Below are 15,712 nucleotides of genomic sequence, written 5' to 3' on the forward strand. Positions count from 1 at the left end.
TTTTTTTATGGAAACATCCTGTACACATCAGCATTCACAGTTTTTCACTAGCACTGCAGTAAAAACATAACTTGTTCAAAGGTCAGATGGACTTGAGTGAATTTTAGAGCACAATACCGGCAGCTACCTCTTTATATCATTTGTGAGCCATAATAAAATTCCACCAAGTGTACTTGCTCAGTTGGTTTAGCAGCAGCTAATATTTCCTATATGTACAAGACCTGAACAGTTGTTCTTTTAGATAACTTAAATAATGGCTGTAATTAAGTGACTGAGGAGATACTAATCGTGTATCTCAACTGTGCAGAAGTCATGAACACAGTTGTGCAAGCTGCTTAACCACAGCAAAGAAATAGCAACAAATTTTCCCACTGCCCCACATATTTTTTTAATAAATCCTTACCAATTAGGTTTAATAATTTGTTAATGCTGCAGCTCTATTTGGTGTATTGGTTATTATGTATCTGTTTAAAATAAAAATTTAAATATTTTACCAGCTATCTTCCAGCAGATCTACTACAAAATTTTCACTTATTTGACTTTCCTTCAGTTAACATATAGGACTTCAGTAACTTTTTTTTAATATATAAAACTATATTGAACAAAAAGGATTGTTTTAAATAATTGTTTCATATATCGAGTGATTTTCCGTGAAAAAATACATAAGAACTGAGAAATATATTGTTTACAGAATCTTAGCTATCGTGTGCAAAGATGAGTCAAAGCTGAACAAAAAACAAAAGCTAAATATAATAAAAATAAACCAAACTTATATTGGCCATTAATTAGATATGTAATACAAAGATGCTGTAAGTCACTATATCATTATCTTTAGATAAAACTACGGGATTATAGGTTCAGAAGCAGGCTGAAAACAGTACTTTCTAATCATGCCAGTGTCTAAACACTGCTGTAAATATCACTATAATCAGAATATAATTAGAAGTGAAGATGTAGTAAAGATACATGAATTCTGTAAAGGTGACAGAAGTATAAGGAAGAATTTCATTCACAGGTATACCTCAAAGGTTATACTGGTTTCATGCACTCTGTTCAGCAGATTTTGCAGTCGTGAGCCAATTACTGCTGATTACTTGCATCATATTTGTCAAATATAAAAGCTTTATTAGTCATAACAGCACTGCTGTTCCAAACAAAGAGATACAAATAATAATAAAAAAGACAGGGGGGAAAAAAAAAAAACACAAACAAAAAGACAGACTTATCCCTTCTTCAGGGTTAGTTGTTTGTGGGCAGTTAAATATGACTTAACATGGCTTCACTTTCAATGCATACTACAAGTAAAATGACTCAGCATTGATTTATGCTTTGATTTATCGTCTTGCAAGCAAAATACTACTAATTTTAAGAAGCCATTCATTACAGCACTTGTACAAAAAGAAAAATGGTTAATCTTTATCTGACATACATACATATTCAAAAAATGTTCCAGGGGAGCACGTAAGGCTGACAAGTTGATAAAAATATTTCTGCCTATATTTTCCTCTTTCAAACACAGAAATTGTCTTCTAAAACATTAGAAAACTTAAAATCAAAAATGTGTAGAGCGAATCCACTGTAATCTTTATTAATTAATACTTTAAAAACATACATAATTGTAATATTTAAAGCATTGATAAAAAATGCTTTACCTCTTATTGAATTTTTATGCATTATTCTCCCTTTTATTCTAAGTACTGGCTTCTTCTTAGTTAGGGTATACAAGCCGAGCACTGCCCTCAACAATGCAGTCACAGTTCAGGCTCTTAAATCGGTTGGAACTCCACATTCATCAGGGGGTAACATTCATCCTTTTGTGTTTTCCTTTTACTTACAGACAAAAGATACAATCGTTTTCCACAGTTCAAAAAGAATGAAAAGTGAAGCCATTCTAAGAACCTACAGGAGTTTTTCTAAAATAGAAAATGTCATCCTTCGCGTCATAATTTTTGTTCTGAACACAAGACTAAAGACAAAGCTCCAGAATTTTGCTCTAGTTACACGTATGTTCTACGAGTTGCTGATGACAGATGAAGTCACACATTCCTATCATGATTACAAAAATAATGAAGTTTTGAATATTCATTTTTGGATACAGTTATGAGGCCACAGTTATTTTCCAGTAATCCACCAGAAAACATTTAAACCTGTGCGCAACATTACCTTCTATCAGCACATTTTCAAAAGCAGAATATTTCACGTCAAAAGAAACAGGTGCATCCTTCCTCTGCCTTCTCGTAATCAATAACAATTTAAAACAGATGGGTACAGGATCTTTCTACATGAAGTCTTATACATAGAACTAATCCAAAACATCCAGGAAATGTTGTGTCTTACAAATTCAACTAATACTATCCACGCATGTGTACAATACATGGAACATGTATTAGAAAGTTCTTCTACAATAAGAATTACTATCCATACATTTTCTTCATTTGAAACGACCTAATTACCACTTTGTTAGAGTAAATCAGGGAAAGAAAGGTATTTTGTTTGTTTAAACACTAATTTTTCCAGTATTTATTGAATTATATCTCGAGATATCTTAAAATGTGTGGCTAACTTTGCCATTCAGACCACTGTTCTATTCTATGCATTTATTTAAAAATTACTAAATAGCTGAATGTATTTTGTTCAATTAGTCCCTATAAGCATTTTTTTATTGAGAAAACATAATTAGTTTTATTAAATGTGACTGGTATGTTGCTTCTGCCAAGTAAGTATTAATGTCTCACTTCTTTGTTTTTAAAAAAAAAACAGATGGAAAATTTTAAGAATTAAGGAACAGCTTGAATGTCACTTACATGAAAACTGTACAAGTATGACATGATTGTCACTTTTGTTACTTGTAGTAATTTTTAAAAGTATCTACGTTGCTTATCACCATAAAAATTTGGTGCTAATGAAACAGAAAACGTGTGTTACGCTACAGCAAAAACAAAGTAACATGATTGTATTCAAATAGGCTCTTCCAACGTAACAAGTAAATTACCATTGTTATACCTTTCAAATACAAGGGTCTTTAAAAAAATACATCTTAATCCCAGCTGTATTATCCTCACAACAGAATTAAAGTTACATACACATCTGGATTTTCATATTGGACGGCAATCTCCACTGAATGTAATTTCTGAAACATTCTTACCTTAACGGGAACAAAAAAGACACATTGTGTAAAGAAAGATTACGTCCACTGCCTCCCCGTAATTCCTCAACAAGTTTAAATAGAGAAACCTCTCTTCATCATGACTAACACATTGGTATTTTCCCACGCAAAAAGGGATGATACAACTTTTCAACTCCTAGCACCTATCAAAATCTCTATGAAAGACATCATTCATATATTTTCTGTAAATCTTACCATTATAATCCTATTGGAGTGTAATTGCTGTGCCTAATATTCTTATCCTGTTATGAAAATGCTCAACATAAATGTGGCACTGAGTTTTTAAGATAATACATGATCATGCTGTGAGAGGGTAATACCTATACAATAGCCCTTGCCAATACCATAAATCTCTTTATTAGACAACAACCTATTACAGGAGATCTACGTAACTGTTTCCCTACTTAGAGGGCCATTTGGTGTTACAATAACAAGCTGACTTTTCACATCAGCAAGGATTAGTCAGTATAAATAATAAATCGACACGAGTTGCTGCTCTTTTAGATATGGTAAATCTTTCCTGGTGTTGAAAAGGAGAATCCAAAGTAAAACCCTAAGACCATGTTAGGCTGAACATATGTTAAATTTAAAGTTCTGTTAGTTTATACTAACAAAAAAGAAAAGAAAAAAAAATCAACTCTCAAACCAATTTATGTGGCAGATTTATTTCAGGAGAACATGTTATGGAGAGCTGTTTCTGTTTTATGGAATATGCACGCATACTGCTTTATTTCCTAACAGCATCACAGCAAATCATCTTTAAATTTACTGAAATATTTTAAAATAAAATGATTCCCATAACTTTTCCAGAGATAAATAATGCAGAATTCATCTAAGTAATATTTATTATGCTTCTTGCTCAGCAAGCAAAACTGTATTATAAGTGAATTATTTTCTTCTCTGAAGTCTTAACTTTTTGAAGGATCACACACTGTCACCATCCAGATAACTACAATACGAACTATAAAACCTGCAATACACCAGATTTTTTCTTTCATTGTGCTAGATTAAGGAAAATCACTACTTGAAATAAGTCTGATTCTTCAAGCTGGTTTTTAAACTACAATTTACAAAAAAATAAACCTTATGTTATTATATTCCTGGCTCTTCGTTGTCAATACTTTTCTAATGCTTAAGACAGCAATCCTTACCACTGTTCGCCTGCTTTAGTTCAACTGTATGAATTCATCAACTACATCTGGATGCAACTCATTCACTTTTTAGTATTTTATAATAGAGAAAAAGCAAAATTAAGAGTTAGCCTTGCATCTGCAATCACCTTGACTATGACTCATAACAATGCTTGCGTAAATAGAAAACACTTACCTATTGCTTTTTGGCTAGCACACTACACTGCCCGAGATGTACCGAAGACCTGGAAGTACTGTGTTGTCTCGCTCATCCTGACATGACATTTTTAGAATGAGAGAAGACAATTTATGTAGCAAAAAATCTGCTTCCCATCATACAGCACCAAAACTCTCCTCTTGCACCTTGACATGCAAGAACTGTTTTCCTCAGTTCCTTTTAAAATTTTCAGTAAAAAGGCACTTCTTTGAAATACGAGGTATTTCTAAAGTCAGCTTTTACTTACTGATGTTTTAAATTTTTTGCCCATTGTTATTTACTCTTACTGACAGACAGCCTTTTTAAAAGCCATCTCATACAGCCTTTCCGCTCTGCACAACAGCGAAGGCACTGTGAAATGAAATTGTACTTACTGGAAACGATTCAGCCCTGAATGCCTTCATTACTCTGATTATCTCATATACAAGCTCCCTCTGCAGGTAATCAGAAGAATGAACAAAAATATGTGAAAAACGTGGGTAACACCGAGTATAGGAACCCAAATAATCAGTTACAATTTTAAAGAAACTCCCCCAGAAATCCTTCTCCAATGTTATCTTACATAAAGATTTAACATTGAATATATATATATTTTTTATTTTTTTTAAATTCCTATGTCTCTTCCTGTTCCTTCAGAAAAGTTAAACACTCAGCTTCAGTCTTTCCTATATCAAAATACACACTTATTTAAAAAAAAAAAAAAAAAGAAGACAGAGGGGAAAGAAAAAAAAAGAAAAGTGTGCTCTGCTTTCACAGAACCAAACAGAAATGAATGACCGCTCCAAACAAGAAAATAAATTAATCCTATCTGATGCATCTCCCTAACCCAAAACCAAACAGCAGCATCTCTCATTCTATTTACTACTGGAAGATAAAACCCAATGCCACTTTTGGATACAACTACACACACACTCCACCAAAGTCTAAAAAGCAATTGAACTGAATGGTAAGTTATCCTGAAAACTTTAAAAGTCTCTATCAATTTTTATCAAATTATGAAGTGACAATGTAGTTTTCATCCAACGGGAGGTGAAGTGCTTTTCTTCCAAAAGACGTTACCCTTGCCTTAAGATGTCTTAAGTTTGTTTGCCATAATAGCATGAGCTTTCTAGACAAAAATCCCTTAAACGCGAAAGGGAAAAAGCTTCCATGAATGAAGCTATAAATATTAAGCAGATCAAAATTAAGCCTTCATCCTATCTAACCTTTAGCACGCACATTGAAAAAACTAGGAAGCCATCAGGCAACATTAATTTCTCTTCTCGCATGGAAAGAACGAAAAGTACTCCAGTGGTTTTGTTTCTCTTACAGAGCCAAATCCCACTTCCTTTACTTCTGGAAGTAGTGTCATTAGACTCATGAAGAATACTCATAAAATAAATGCATATGCATAGAGCATAAAGTCACATATGTTCTGTGTGACTTCAATTTTCACGGAAAAATAAACTCCAAAATATAATGTTTCAAAGTTTCAATGTCAGCTTAAAAAAAATACATAGGGAAAAAGACTCACAATATTCCAGTATGGCTAGAGCCATTGCATGGGACAAATTTAGGGTGCTCAAGATGATGAGACTGCTGCATACAGAGCTCGTCTTTGCTCCTGGAGTATCTTTAATAGTCGGACCAACAACCAGTTATTATCAGATACTATTATATATCTCCTCAAATGAGAGAAAGAATAAGGAAGTAAAGCAAGTAGGAAAAAAAAAATTCTAGCATTTTGGAGAGATGATGCTCTATTCAAGCACCAGGTAAGATTATTGCCTGAAGGGTAAAAGGATTTCTTCTCACTTTCAAATTATGTCAGCCTGCAACTCCCCTCCCTCTCTAACACAACTCCCAGCCTCAGCCCATTTTCCTGGCACCTCAACTGTGGAGGCACCTTCGCTCCTTTAAGCACTTTACACAAGAATCGGCCTCACCTATTGACAGTCTGCATTTAAGAAATACCTATTAGACTGAAGTAAATTAAAGCCGCAGGAGACACTGCCCTTCAATATTTAAATGACAAATTTACCAACGCAGTAGTTATAAATTGGTCTTCAGGAGAACACTCACTTTGTTCAAACCGAAGATGAAATCATTATTCATTCAGGGAAAGCAAAATTTTCCAAATCAGTTCCTCTGCGTAGAAAAAGTCTAAATTAAGCTTAGAAGAATGAATAAAAGGATGTTTGGATCAGATGAAAAGAATTCTGCCTACCATCAACACACGCATCAAGAATTTGCCAGAGAAATGCAGAGTCAACAGCAGAACTTGTTCTCAGGAATCTTTTCTTAAAATGTCACTTTATTTAGAAGCGAAGCTGCCTATTGCGAGGGCACAGTTTCTGAACACTGTTCACACCCATGTGGACTGCTACGCTGTAAAAAAATGACAGATACGACACTGTAAAAGAATATATAGAAAGGTGATGTAAAGTCTGCCTCTGGCATGCAATCTCTCTCCACCACTGCAGCACTCCTTGCAGAGTAAGGCTCTCAATTTACACCAGATCCCATCAACAGCAAAACAAGCACGATAGTCAGAAACAAGGTCGGTCATCCCCTCCCCAGCTGCCAGGAACAATTTTTAACAGTAATCGGTGTTAGATTATTCTGTCATCTAGATTCAGAGCAATAATCGGTTTGAGGTGTTGACTGATAGGAGGGCACAAAGGAAAGCAGCAGCCTACCCAAATGAAAGATTTGGGATTTTGTCATGTTCAGAGGCAACTAAATAAACAGAAGAAGCCTAATTTTTAAAGCACAGTTCTCCAGTGATAAATTGTTTTGCTGCTACTTTGTTGTTACTATCTATTTTTTCAGCAGTTGCCCACACAAATCTCACTGTACGTTAACTGCACATACAGCCCTGCAGCAGCAGCACACGTTGAGGGCTCAGCTGCTCCCGACACTGTCCCCACTACAGAAAGCAGCAAAGAAGCCCAAGAAATCCAAAAATTCCCTTCTTTACTGATTGTCTTTACCATAAAAGGTATGAACACTCCCTACACCTGATCTATGCATCAAGGCATCCCTAATTTAAGAATTAACATATTAAACACACTTTTATTTGTACAGTATCAGAATTAAGGATCTCAAATATCAGTCTTCATTTCTGTTATTTCATTCCAGTTTTTGTAGCTGACTGTGGCCAAGCAACACATCATTAAAACATAACCACAATATAAAAAGACTCATACACATTTATCAGTGTCAAGTCAATATGCATTTTGAAAACTGGTCTACTTTTTCCCTATAGTGCCACTTGGGCAAAAGGAAGTTTCTTGGGTGGTACACACATAGTAAAACACTGTTAAAGCAAAAAGACAGTCATCTCAAAGGTATTTAGTACACCAAGGGACAAAACAGGCAGACCTAGACTACCATATTTGTATGAGGAAATGGCATAAGATAAATCTCCTACGACAAAAATCTGCATCACGTTAAAAGGAAAATGTTCTTAACGTTGGATCAACACAAGAAACTTAAGTAGCTGCTTATTGTCTCTAACTAGATTTTCTCTGAAGCTACTTTCACTAGTGAAATACAGACACTGATACTTAAATATTTCTGTGTAAATGTTAGTGTTTATAATGTGCTCCTCAGAGATTAAGATTAGAAAAAAAGAAAAAAATAACCACACAACCAAGACAGGCCCTATTTTTCTCAGCCCATGATCACTTGTCAAGCCATGATTAATGCTGTGCTCTGTAGAGGGAGACATTACATCTAGGCTACAACAGACCTAAATTTTACCCTAAGGCAGAAGTCTGATTTAAACATCTCTATTCAAAGTGACATTTGTCCTCTCTTTTCAACCAGTTTCCTCTGAAATTCCAGTAAACTGACTTTGTGACCTACAAATGGTCCATTGATTCTAACTTGTCATGTTGCCTGTCCTTGTAGCAAAGTTAGTTTTGGTGACTGAATGAAGCAAGATGCTATGCATTCAAGAAAAATACAGGAGCAGAGTCCATTAGGTGCTCTATTAAATGCTTGGTTGTATAACAGCAACTAGAATTTACGGCCATAAGGATTCCAGCTTACAAGGAAGAGCTAAAGATAAATACTGAGGTCAACATTAAAAATCAGAAAATGTTTTTATATTCAGAAGTAACAATGGCCTTCATATTCTGAGGTGATGAGCAAAGATATTTCTTTTTCTTGTATTACAGACAAGAACTCGGGCATCGTCAGGGCCACCGTGAAAAGTAATTACATTTTATCTCTTGCCTTTCACTCCGAAATGTCTGCTAAGGTATTTACATTTGTCTGTTACAAGAACAACAAGCTAGACAGGAGAAAAAACTAGCTGTGATCACTTATCTCAAGTAAATACTATTTCTCCAGTGAATGGTATTATTCCATCTATTTTATGAAGTTATTGTTAGATCTTCTGATTTATCTGTAACTGCTCTTGTAGGAATAAAAATACGACATGCTTATACTTTACAAAGAAATAGTCAAATAGCAGACCTGGACATGTAGAATAGTCAATATCCTTCCTACTAAACATGAAAAATGTTAACATTTGATAATGTTAAGCAATTTAGACAGTGCTAGCAAGTTCCTACTAGCCCAGGTAATCTTATTCCTGGTGCTTTTCATGGTGAATTGATTTTTTTTTCCCCTTCTCTTAGTTGCTCTGATAATTGAACAAATTTATGTAAGAACGGTGGGATTTTACTTAGCATACAACTCACAAAACATTCCCCCAACATGAAGTACCTTACTCATAAAAGCAAATTTTTGTAGTAATTAAGCAAACTGTATTTAAGCTTGCTTTGTGCCACAAGAACAATCAATAGCATTTTTTTGGAGACTGCACTCTACCTGCAGGTGTTGAGCACTGTGCTTGCTTCAGTCAGGCTGCAATATTTTTTATTATGTCTTTCTAAATATTTTGGGTAAATAGCAGGCTAGAGTAACTTGAATCATTACAGTACCTTACGAAAATAAAACAGAAATAAATCATGACATATGCAGATCGCTTATTCTTTAAACTCGATAAAAAAAAACAAACTGCATTTAATGTAACGACTCATAACCTGGAGATGCTACCATTCCAAATGTGAAGGGATTTTTTATTTTCCCTAGGGAATCAATTTCTGGTTAACTATCAGTTTGTATCTAGAGAATGCTGTAAGACCCTACCATTCATTAAGCAAGTGTATTTCTATAGCTAAACTGCTTATAGTGAGCGACACAAACTTCACAGCCTATGCTGCAGAAACACATCTGGTATATTACAGGTTGAAAAGAGCAAGAAATCCAAGAAAATCGTCTATTGAAAAGGGCTTTAAGTCCATCACTTTTCACCTTTTCAATAATGAATGTTATAAATAATTATATTTGTTAAATAAAGACTGGAAGCATTTTCTAAACCATGTATATATTTACCTTAAATCACAAATTATCGATATTCCAACAGAGCCACCTACTACTTTTATTTTAAGAACTGTTGGAAACAAAATGCAGCTATCTTTGAAAACTATTTAAATATTAAACATGATTGTTAAGAGTACTGAGAATGGCCTTAAAATAGCTTCTTATTTTTCCAGTTTTCTTGACATCCAATTACAACTGTGATGGTTTAAATCTTTTCCTTGTTTCAAACTGAGGGTTTTAGAAAAATAACAGACAGCTTTTAAGTTTAAAAGCTGCACATAAATACTTTAAAAGGTCAATTCCTTGCAATTTCAAATCGCTTTTGTACATCACAAACATCAATCCCCAAAAATGCTTCGAAAGAGTGTTTAACATGACATCTCCAAGTAACACGTCTGACTATAAATTCCACCAGCCTGCGCTCTGAAGTATATTGCTTTATAACTGACTGCTTGTCTACCTATGCATGAATATTATTTCAATTATACACCAGACGTAGTTTAACTTCTGCTCTTGCAGTTCACCAGGTAAAATCATTAATCATTACTTCCAGTTCTTGTATTATCAGTCATCCACAGATATTCCTCAGTGGAAATGCAGAGGAGACAGAGTATTTTTTGATGAAAAATATCTCCAAGCGGTTATTGGTAGGTTTTTCTTCATTACTACTATTAGGTATGGGGCCACAGTCAGCAAGAGCCATACTAGAAGTTGACAGTATTTTCTTATATGTATGTCAACATCTTGGGTGGACACAGGATGAGCAAGGGCTTGGAAATACACCAACTTTTTAGGCCAAATTTCAGTTAAAACTTACTATTTTGCCTCTACCCTCTCTAAAGATGAAACAATTATTTATATTGAATGGATATTATTATTTGTATGAACTTATGACAGACTGCATAGAAATGTACTGCAAATATAACTTTGGTAAATATTTTGCCTAACTAGAGACTTCCCTTTCCAACATCCTTAGTTGAAAATTATGGATCTTTCTAAAAAGCTGTCATTGAACACTGCAGCATTTTTTTCTTCATCAACAGTACTTAAATTTTGAAAATATATATTAACCAAAATGTCACATCTACGTTATTGCATTTTCAGAAATAAAAATAATCATGTTATTACTTATTATTAACCATAAAAACTATAGACTCCTAGAACAATAATGTCTTGCTTATTTGAATTTTAATAAGGTGCTTCCTTACTAGAGATTGGAATTCCCAAGTAACCCCTTTCCCAACTTTACACATTAAAAACAATAAGAGATAAATAAAACATTGAGAAAGGTTCTGAAGTGATCAAATAGGAACTAACTAAGCAAACTTTGTTGTTTGGTTTTTTTTTTTAAGCTCTCCTCTTGCTCATTTTAAGAAGGGAAACACCCAGAAGCCTGGTGTTAATGTCTCTGCTGATTGTGAAAATTACAGCAATAAAAACTCCAACTGCTTGTCTTAAATTAAGGCTTGCAAGACTACATGTGAGATTTGTATCTTTACATTAGTTTTTATAACATTTGGAAGTTTGGTTGCCGGCTTTGATGTTGGTCTATTAATGAGCGGGGAGCCAAAAGCCAGGAAAAAAAAAAAAAAGTTTACTGGAAATTCTCAAGTCAAAACCTGAAGTAATTGGTTTGTTCTACCCCACATGATTCAATATCCTGATTCCCCCAACTACCAGCTCCCTGAGCTATCTGAACGTCTACGCTTTTTTGCTGTTGCCAACACAAAGTAACCCACGGTGATTGAAAATGGCAGCTGAAGTGCTGCTGCAGCACATTAATTTTTCTCTAAGTAGTCCAATTTTGTCATCTGAATGTGGAAAATCTTCTTTCCACTACATTTTTTTTTTTACCTTCAGAGATTTGTCGAATTTGGGGTTGCCATCATATAAACCAAGTGCAACACTTTCAAGACAATTTTTAGATTATCCCTAATAGCTGAAAGGATAATGCGCTTTCTTTGTAGTGCTCCGCATTCAAAGCAGACTAGTTAACAGCAACTTAAGTGTGATAGTGGCAATTACATCAATATGTTCCTTTTATACCACCAAAAGGTACTACTTCAGACAGCTGAAGACATTAGGTAAATAAACTGCTGAAAATTACCTGGAAGTAATGACATGCAATTTTAGGACCCCTAAACACATCTATTTGCAAAATGGTCGTGTCCATTCAAAACCAACAGAAATCTACATAAATTATTTAATTAACTGCAGGGTTTTTCACCAAGATATACCCTATATACTCAGTTGCTTCACTAAATGAAAGGAAATTGAAGCCTGAGTGAAGACATCCTACTCTAAAAGCACATCGTTTTCATGGCTTAAAAAGAGAGACCCCACCCCCCACCAAAACATCAAATGGAGAACCAGAAGGGGAAAAAAAAAACAAAACCCAACCACAAAACAAACAAAAAAACCCCACTAAAATCGAGTCCAAATGCTACCTAGCGAGCACTTAAACCAACTTTTTAAAAACACAAAATGTATGTTTTAATATCTGTATCATTCAAGATTGGAAGGAAGGAATAGGAAGTTCCTTTTTTGCCAGAAATATAAACAGTCCCCAAAGAAACATCTGGTCCCTGGGAAAGGTCCCAACTTACTGCCAGGTAACTGGATTTTGTTTGGCTTTTGGGTGGCTAGATTATGAGTATTGATTTGCAAAGGCCATAATAGAGTAGGGTGGGCCACATCCGTTTCAGACTCAAAGCAACAGTAACAAAAGAATAAAAAATTGCAAATATGTAGCCATGTAAAGCAACTTCAATGCAATAAGTGTTCTACACTGACACCGAAACAGCCCTCTCGCCATACTTGGTTTCAAGTTATTTATTATAGGGTAATACTAACCACAAATTAGGTTATCTGAGTAAACACAGTATCATTGATTAAATAAGATTACAAGAATTACTCATTTTCACTTTTTCCAGAATGAAAAGGAAATGGAAGCATATGGCCGGTGGTGATCAAAACTTCTTTTAAAACTCTCCATAAAAATATCTGTTATTCCAGCCTACCCACCCATTAAGGAGAGAAGCATATTTCCTTCAAACGTCTGGAACCGAGAGGTCTTTTATTACGAGATTTCATCTGTTTTCTGAACTCATTAGAAGGTCGTCCCCACCCAGTCCCGCACGCAGTACCGCGCAGGCCGTACCCGCAGTGGGAGCGCGGCAGAAGGGGCTTTCTGGACCCCTGACAGAGAACAGGCAGCAGAAACCACGCAACAGTGCCTCTCATAAAAGGTCACTTTTTCCCCCCCCTCGGAACAAACCATTAATCAATAGGGTGTAATTGTCCGAGCGCTCGCGAGGGCTCCGCAGCGAAGGGACCTTGTTTGTCACTAGCATAATTGCCAAGCGGCAAAAGTTCAGAAACATCACCCAAATCCACCTCCCCATTTTACCCCTTTACAATTCCCGCTGCCCTTTGGGCCTCTGCTTGGAAGCAAATGGAAGGCAAGCTGAAGTTTCCTCAATTGAGCCGGAGCTGAGAAACCTTTGATATGCTAATACCCCCCTTCAAACGGTAAGAATTCACACTTGCATTAATTCAAACAATTTGCGCAGAATGATGCGAAATGGCACCTCTTTTCGTGGCAAGCAACAAAAGGAGGGAGCCGGAGCGCCCGGGGAAACCAAACAGCAGAACATTTGTCCTGCAGGACTCCTTCCTCCACGCACAGGCGCATTTCTGCGCGAAGAAAAACACCTGAGCACCCGCAGGTCCCCGCACTTTCTGACACGCCACGCTCAAACCCCAGCAGGGCTGGCGCAGACTAACAACAAGATGTTATTTTTAGAGCCAGACACAGCAACAGTGCCTCATGACACACTCTGTTTTCTGTCTCCAGATGGCCCCAGATTTCTACATGTGAAAATAAATAGAGAAGGAAGGAGGGGGAAAAAAAAAGAAAAAAAAAAGTTGTTCTCGCTCCACAGCCGACAAAGAGCAATTTATTCCCCTTCCCAAAGCTCCCCTCCCTGCCCCGGGCTGGTGGACGGACGCTCAGTTGAGTTACAAAAATAAACCCGCAACAGGTAATTATTTACTGAATGGATGCAACTTTCCGCGATGCGCGCCCAGCCGCGGCCGGGCCTGCTCCGCGGGCCGACCTCCGGGCCCCGCGGGGGAGCGGACACCGGGCGGGGGCTCCCGGGCCCCGCCGTGGTTGCCGCAGGCCCCTCCACAGGGCAGGCGGGAGGGCCGAGGGGGCGGCGCGGCCCGCTGCGGGCAGAGAGCGGCCGTGCGGGTCGGCGGCGGCGCCGCGCCGCTCGCACCCAACGGCCGCGGCCTCATTGAGGGGCACAGCCCTCCTCCGGCGGCGGGGGGGGTGGGGGGAGCAGGCGGGGGGGCGGCCCCCGCGGGGTTTGGGGAGGGGGGGGGCAGCGGCCTCGGGCACCGGCAGGCGAGGCGGACCCTGAAGCGTGTGCCTCCCCGCCGGCGGCTCGGTGGGGACCTCCAAAAATGGGGAGCCAGCGCCGGAAGAAAGGAGCGGCGAGGCTGCAGCGCGGGGCTGCGCTTACCTCTGTCTGGGAGCCGAAGGCGGGCCGGGATCTCTGGCCCTGGCGGGACCCGCGAGCCGGGTCACCCCGCCGAGCGCGGGGGCTGCGGGCGAGCACGGCGGAATCAGTCCCGGGGCTGCGGCGGAGCGGAGCGCGGGCGGGCGGCAGCGGGCTCTGCGGCTCGGCGGGCTGGGGCAGCGCAGAGCAGGCGGCGGCGTCTCCTCCACGCAGCCAGCCGGGAGGCTTTTCTGGGGCTAAGTCAACATTTTCCTGCAGTTTCCGACGCTCCGCTCCGCACAAAACGTACGATGCAGCCAGGCTCCCGCACGCACGCACAAAAAAAAAAAAAAAATTAAATTAAAAAAAAAAAAAACAACGAAATGGAGAGGCCGACGAACGCAGCGCGCAGCGTGTGTGCCCAGCCGCCAGAGTCCTCGCTGTGCAAAGATCAGGAGCTGGGAAGCCGAGGCGATGGGAGTAGGGGGGAACAACTCGAAAACGTTACAATGGACCCCCCTCCTCTGTGTCTCTGGCGCTCGCCCCGACCGGATTTACATCCCCCGGGATGACATTCTGGTCTCCGGCGGGGTGCGGGTCCGGCCCTCCGCGGGTTTTCTCCTCTTCCTCCCGGTGCTGCTGCCCCGCCGGCGACTGGAGACCGGGCACCGGGCGCTGAGCTAGTAACGCGCGCAGCAATGGGAAAAACGCAATACATACACACCAAAGAAAAAAAAAAATCCCAATGAATTGTATCGCAGCCTCCTTTTTGCTCATGCACCTCTCCGTGTGTGACGGGGGATAGCGAAGTCCTGACACAGACTCTCCGCCGGCTCTGAACTGGAGTCACCTCCAGCCTCCTCCCCCTCCAATCTCCACCCCCTCTCCCTGCGCTCCCCACCCCTGGGCTCGGCTAATCATATAAACATATTATCACGTAGAGCAGCACCGGCGAAGGAGAAAAAATCTCTCCCAGCCTTGTTTTCTCCCCCCTCCCCGCCCCCGCCTTTCCTCCAGCTGGGGGGTGAAGGCTAATAACGAGCGCCCGGCCGCTCGGCACCAAAGGCCGAACCGATCGGCTGTGCGCCAGCGCTGCCCCTTCCCCGCCCCATCGCCGCGGCTGCCGAGGGGCGCGTACGGCCGCGGAGTCGCCGGCCGCCCCTGCCCGGCGCCTCGGGCCCCGGCGTTGCCTGGGCCTGGGGCCTGGGGCCCAGGGCCCAGCCGCTGCCCCCCCTCCCTCTCCCTTACCCGGCGGCTGCTGGCGCGCTGCAGACCGGCAGGCGTCTCCGCGGCACTTTCTCCTTGGCCGTCTCCTCCG

The 15,712-nt window shown here is 39.5% G+C and overlaps 1 protein-coding gene across 7 annotated transcripts in view; it reads right to left on the reverse strand.

Moving 5' to 3' along the window:
- ADGRL2 (adhesion G protein-coupled receptor L2) overlaps nucleotides 1-15,187 on the reverse strand; it is a 163,053-nt gene extending 147,866 nt beyond the window's left edge. For 2 of the 7 annotated variants that reach the window (XM_086752972.1, XM_086752970.1), the window contains exon 1: nucleotides 14,419-15,177. The gene's annotated coding sequence lies outside the window, so the exon portion shown is untranslated. Of the gene's footprint in view, nucleotides 1-14,418 lie in introns of all 7 variants that reach the window. The other 5 variants (XM_086752976.1, XM_086752974.1, XM_086752969.1 and 2 more) reach the window with 4 other exon arrangements.
- Between the last annotated feature and the right edge of the window lie 525 nt (nucleotides 15,188-15,712).

This window comes from Chlamydotis macqueenii, chromosome 8, assembly GCF_036417535.1.
Source record: "Chlamydotis macqueenii isolate bChlMac1 chromosome 8, bChlMac1.mat, whole genome shotgun sequence".
Taxonomy (NCBI): domain Eukaryota; kingdom Metazoa; phylum Chordata; class Aves; order Otidiformes; family Otididae; genus Chlamydotis; species Chlamydotis macqueenii.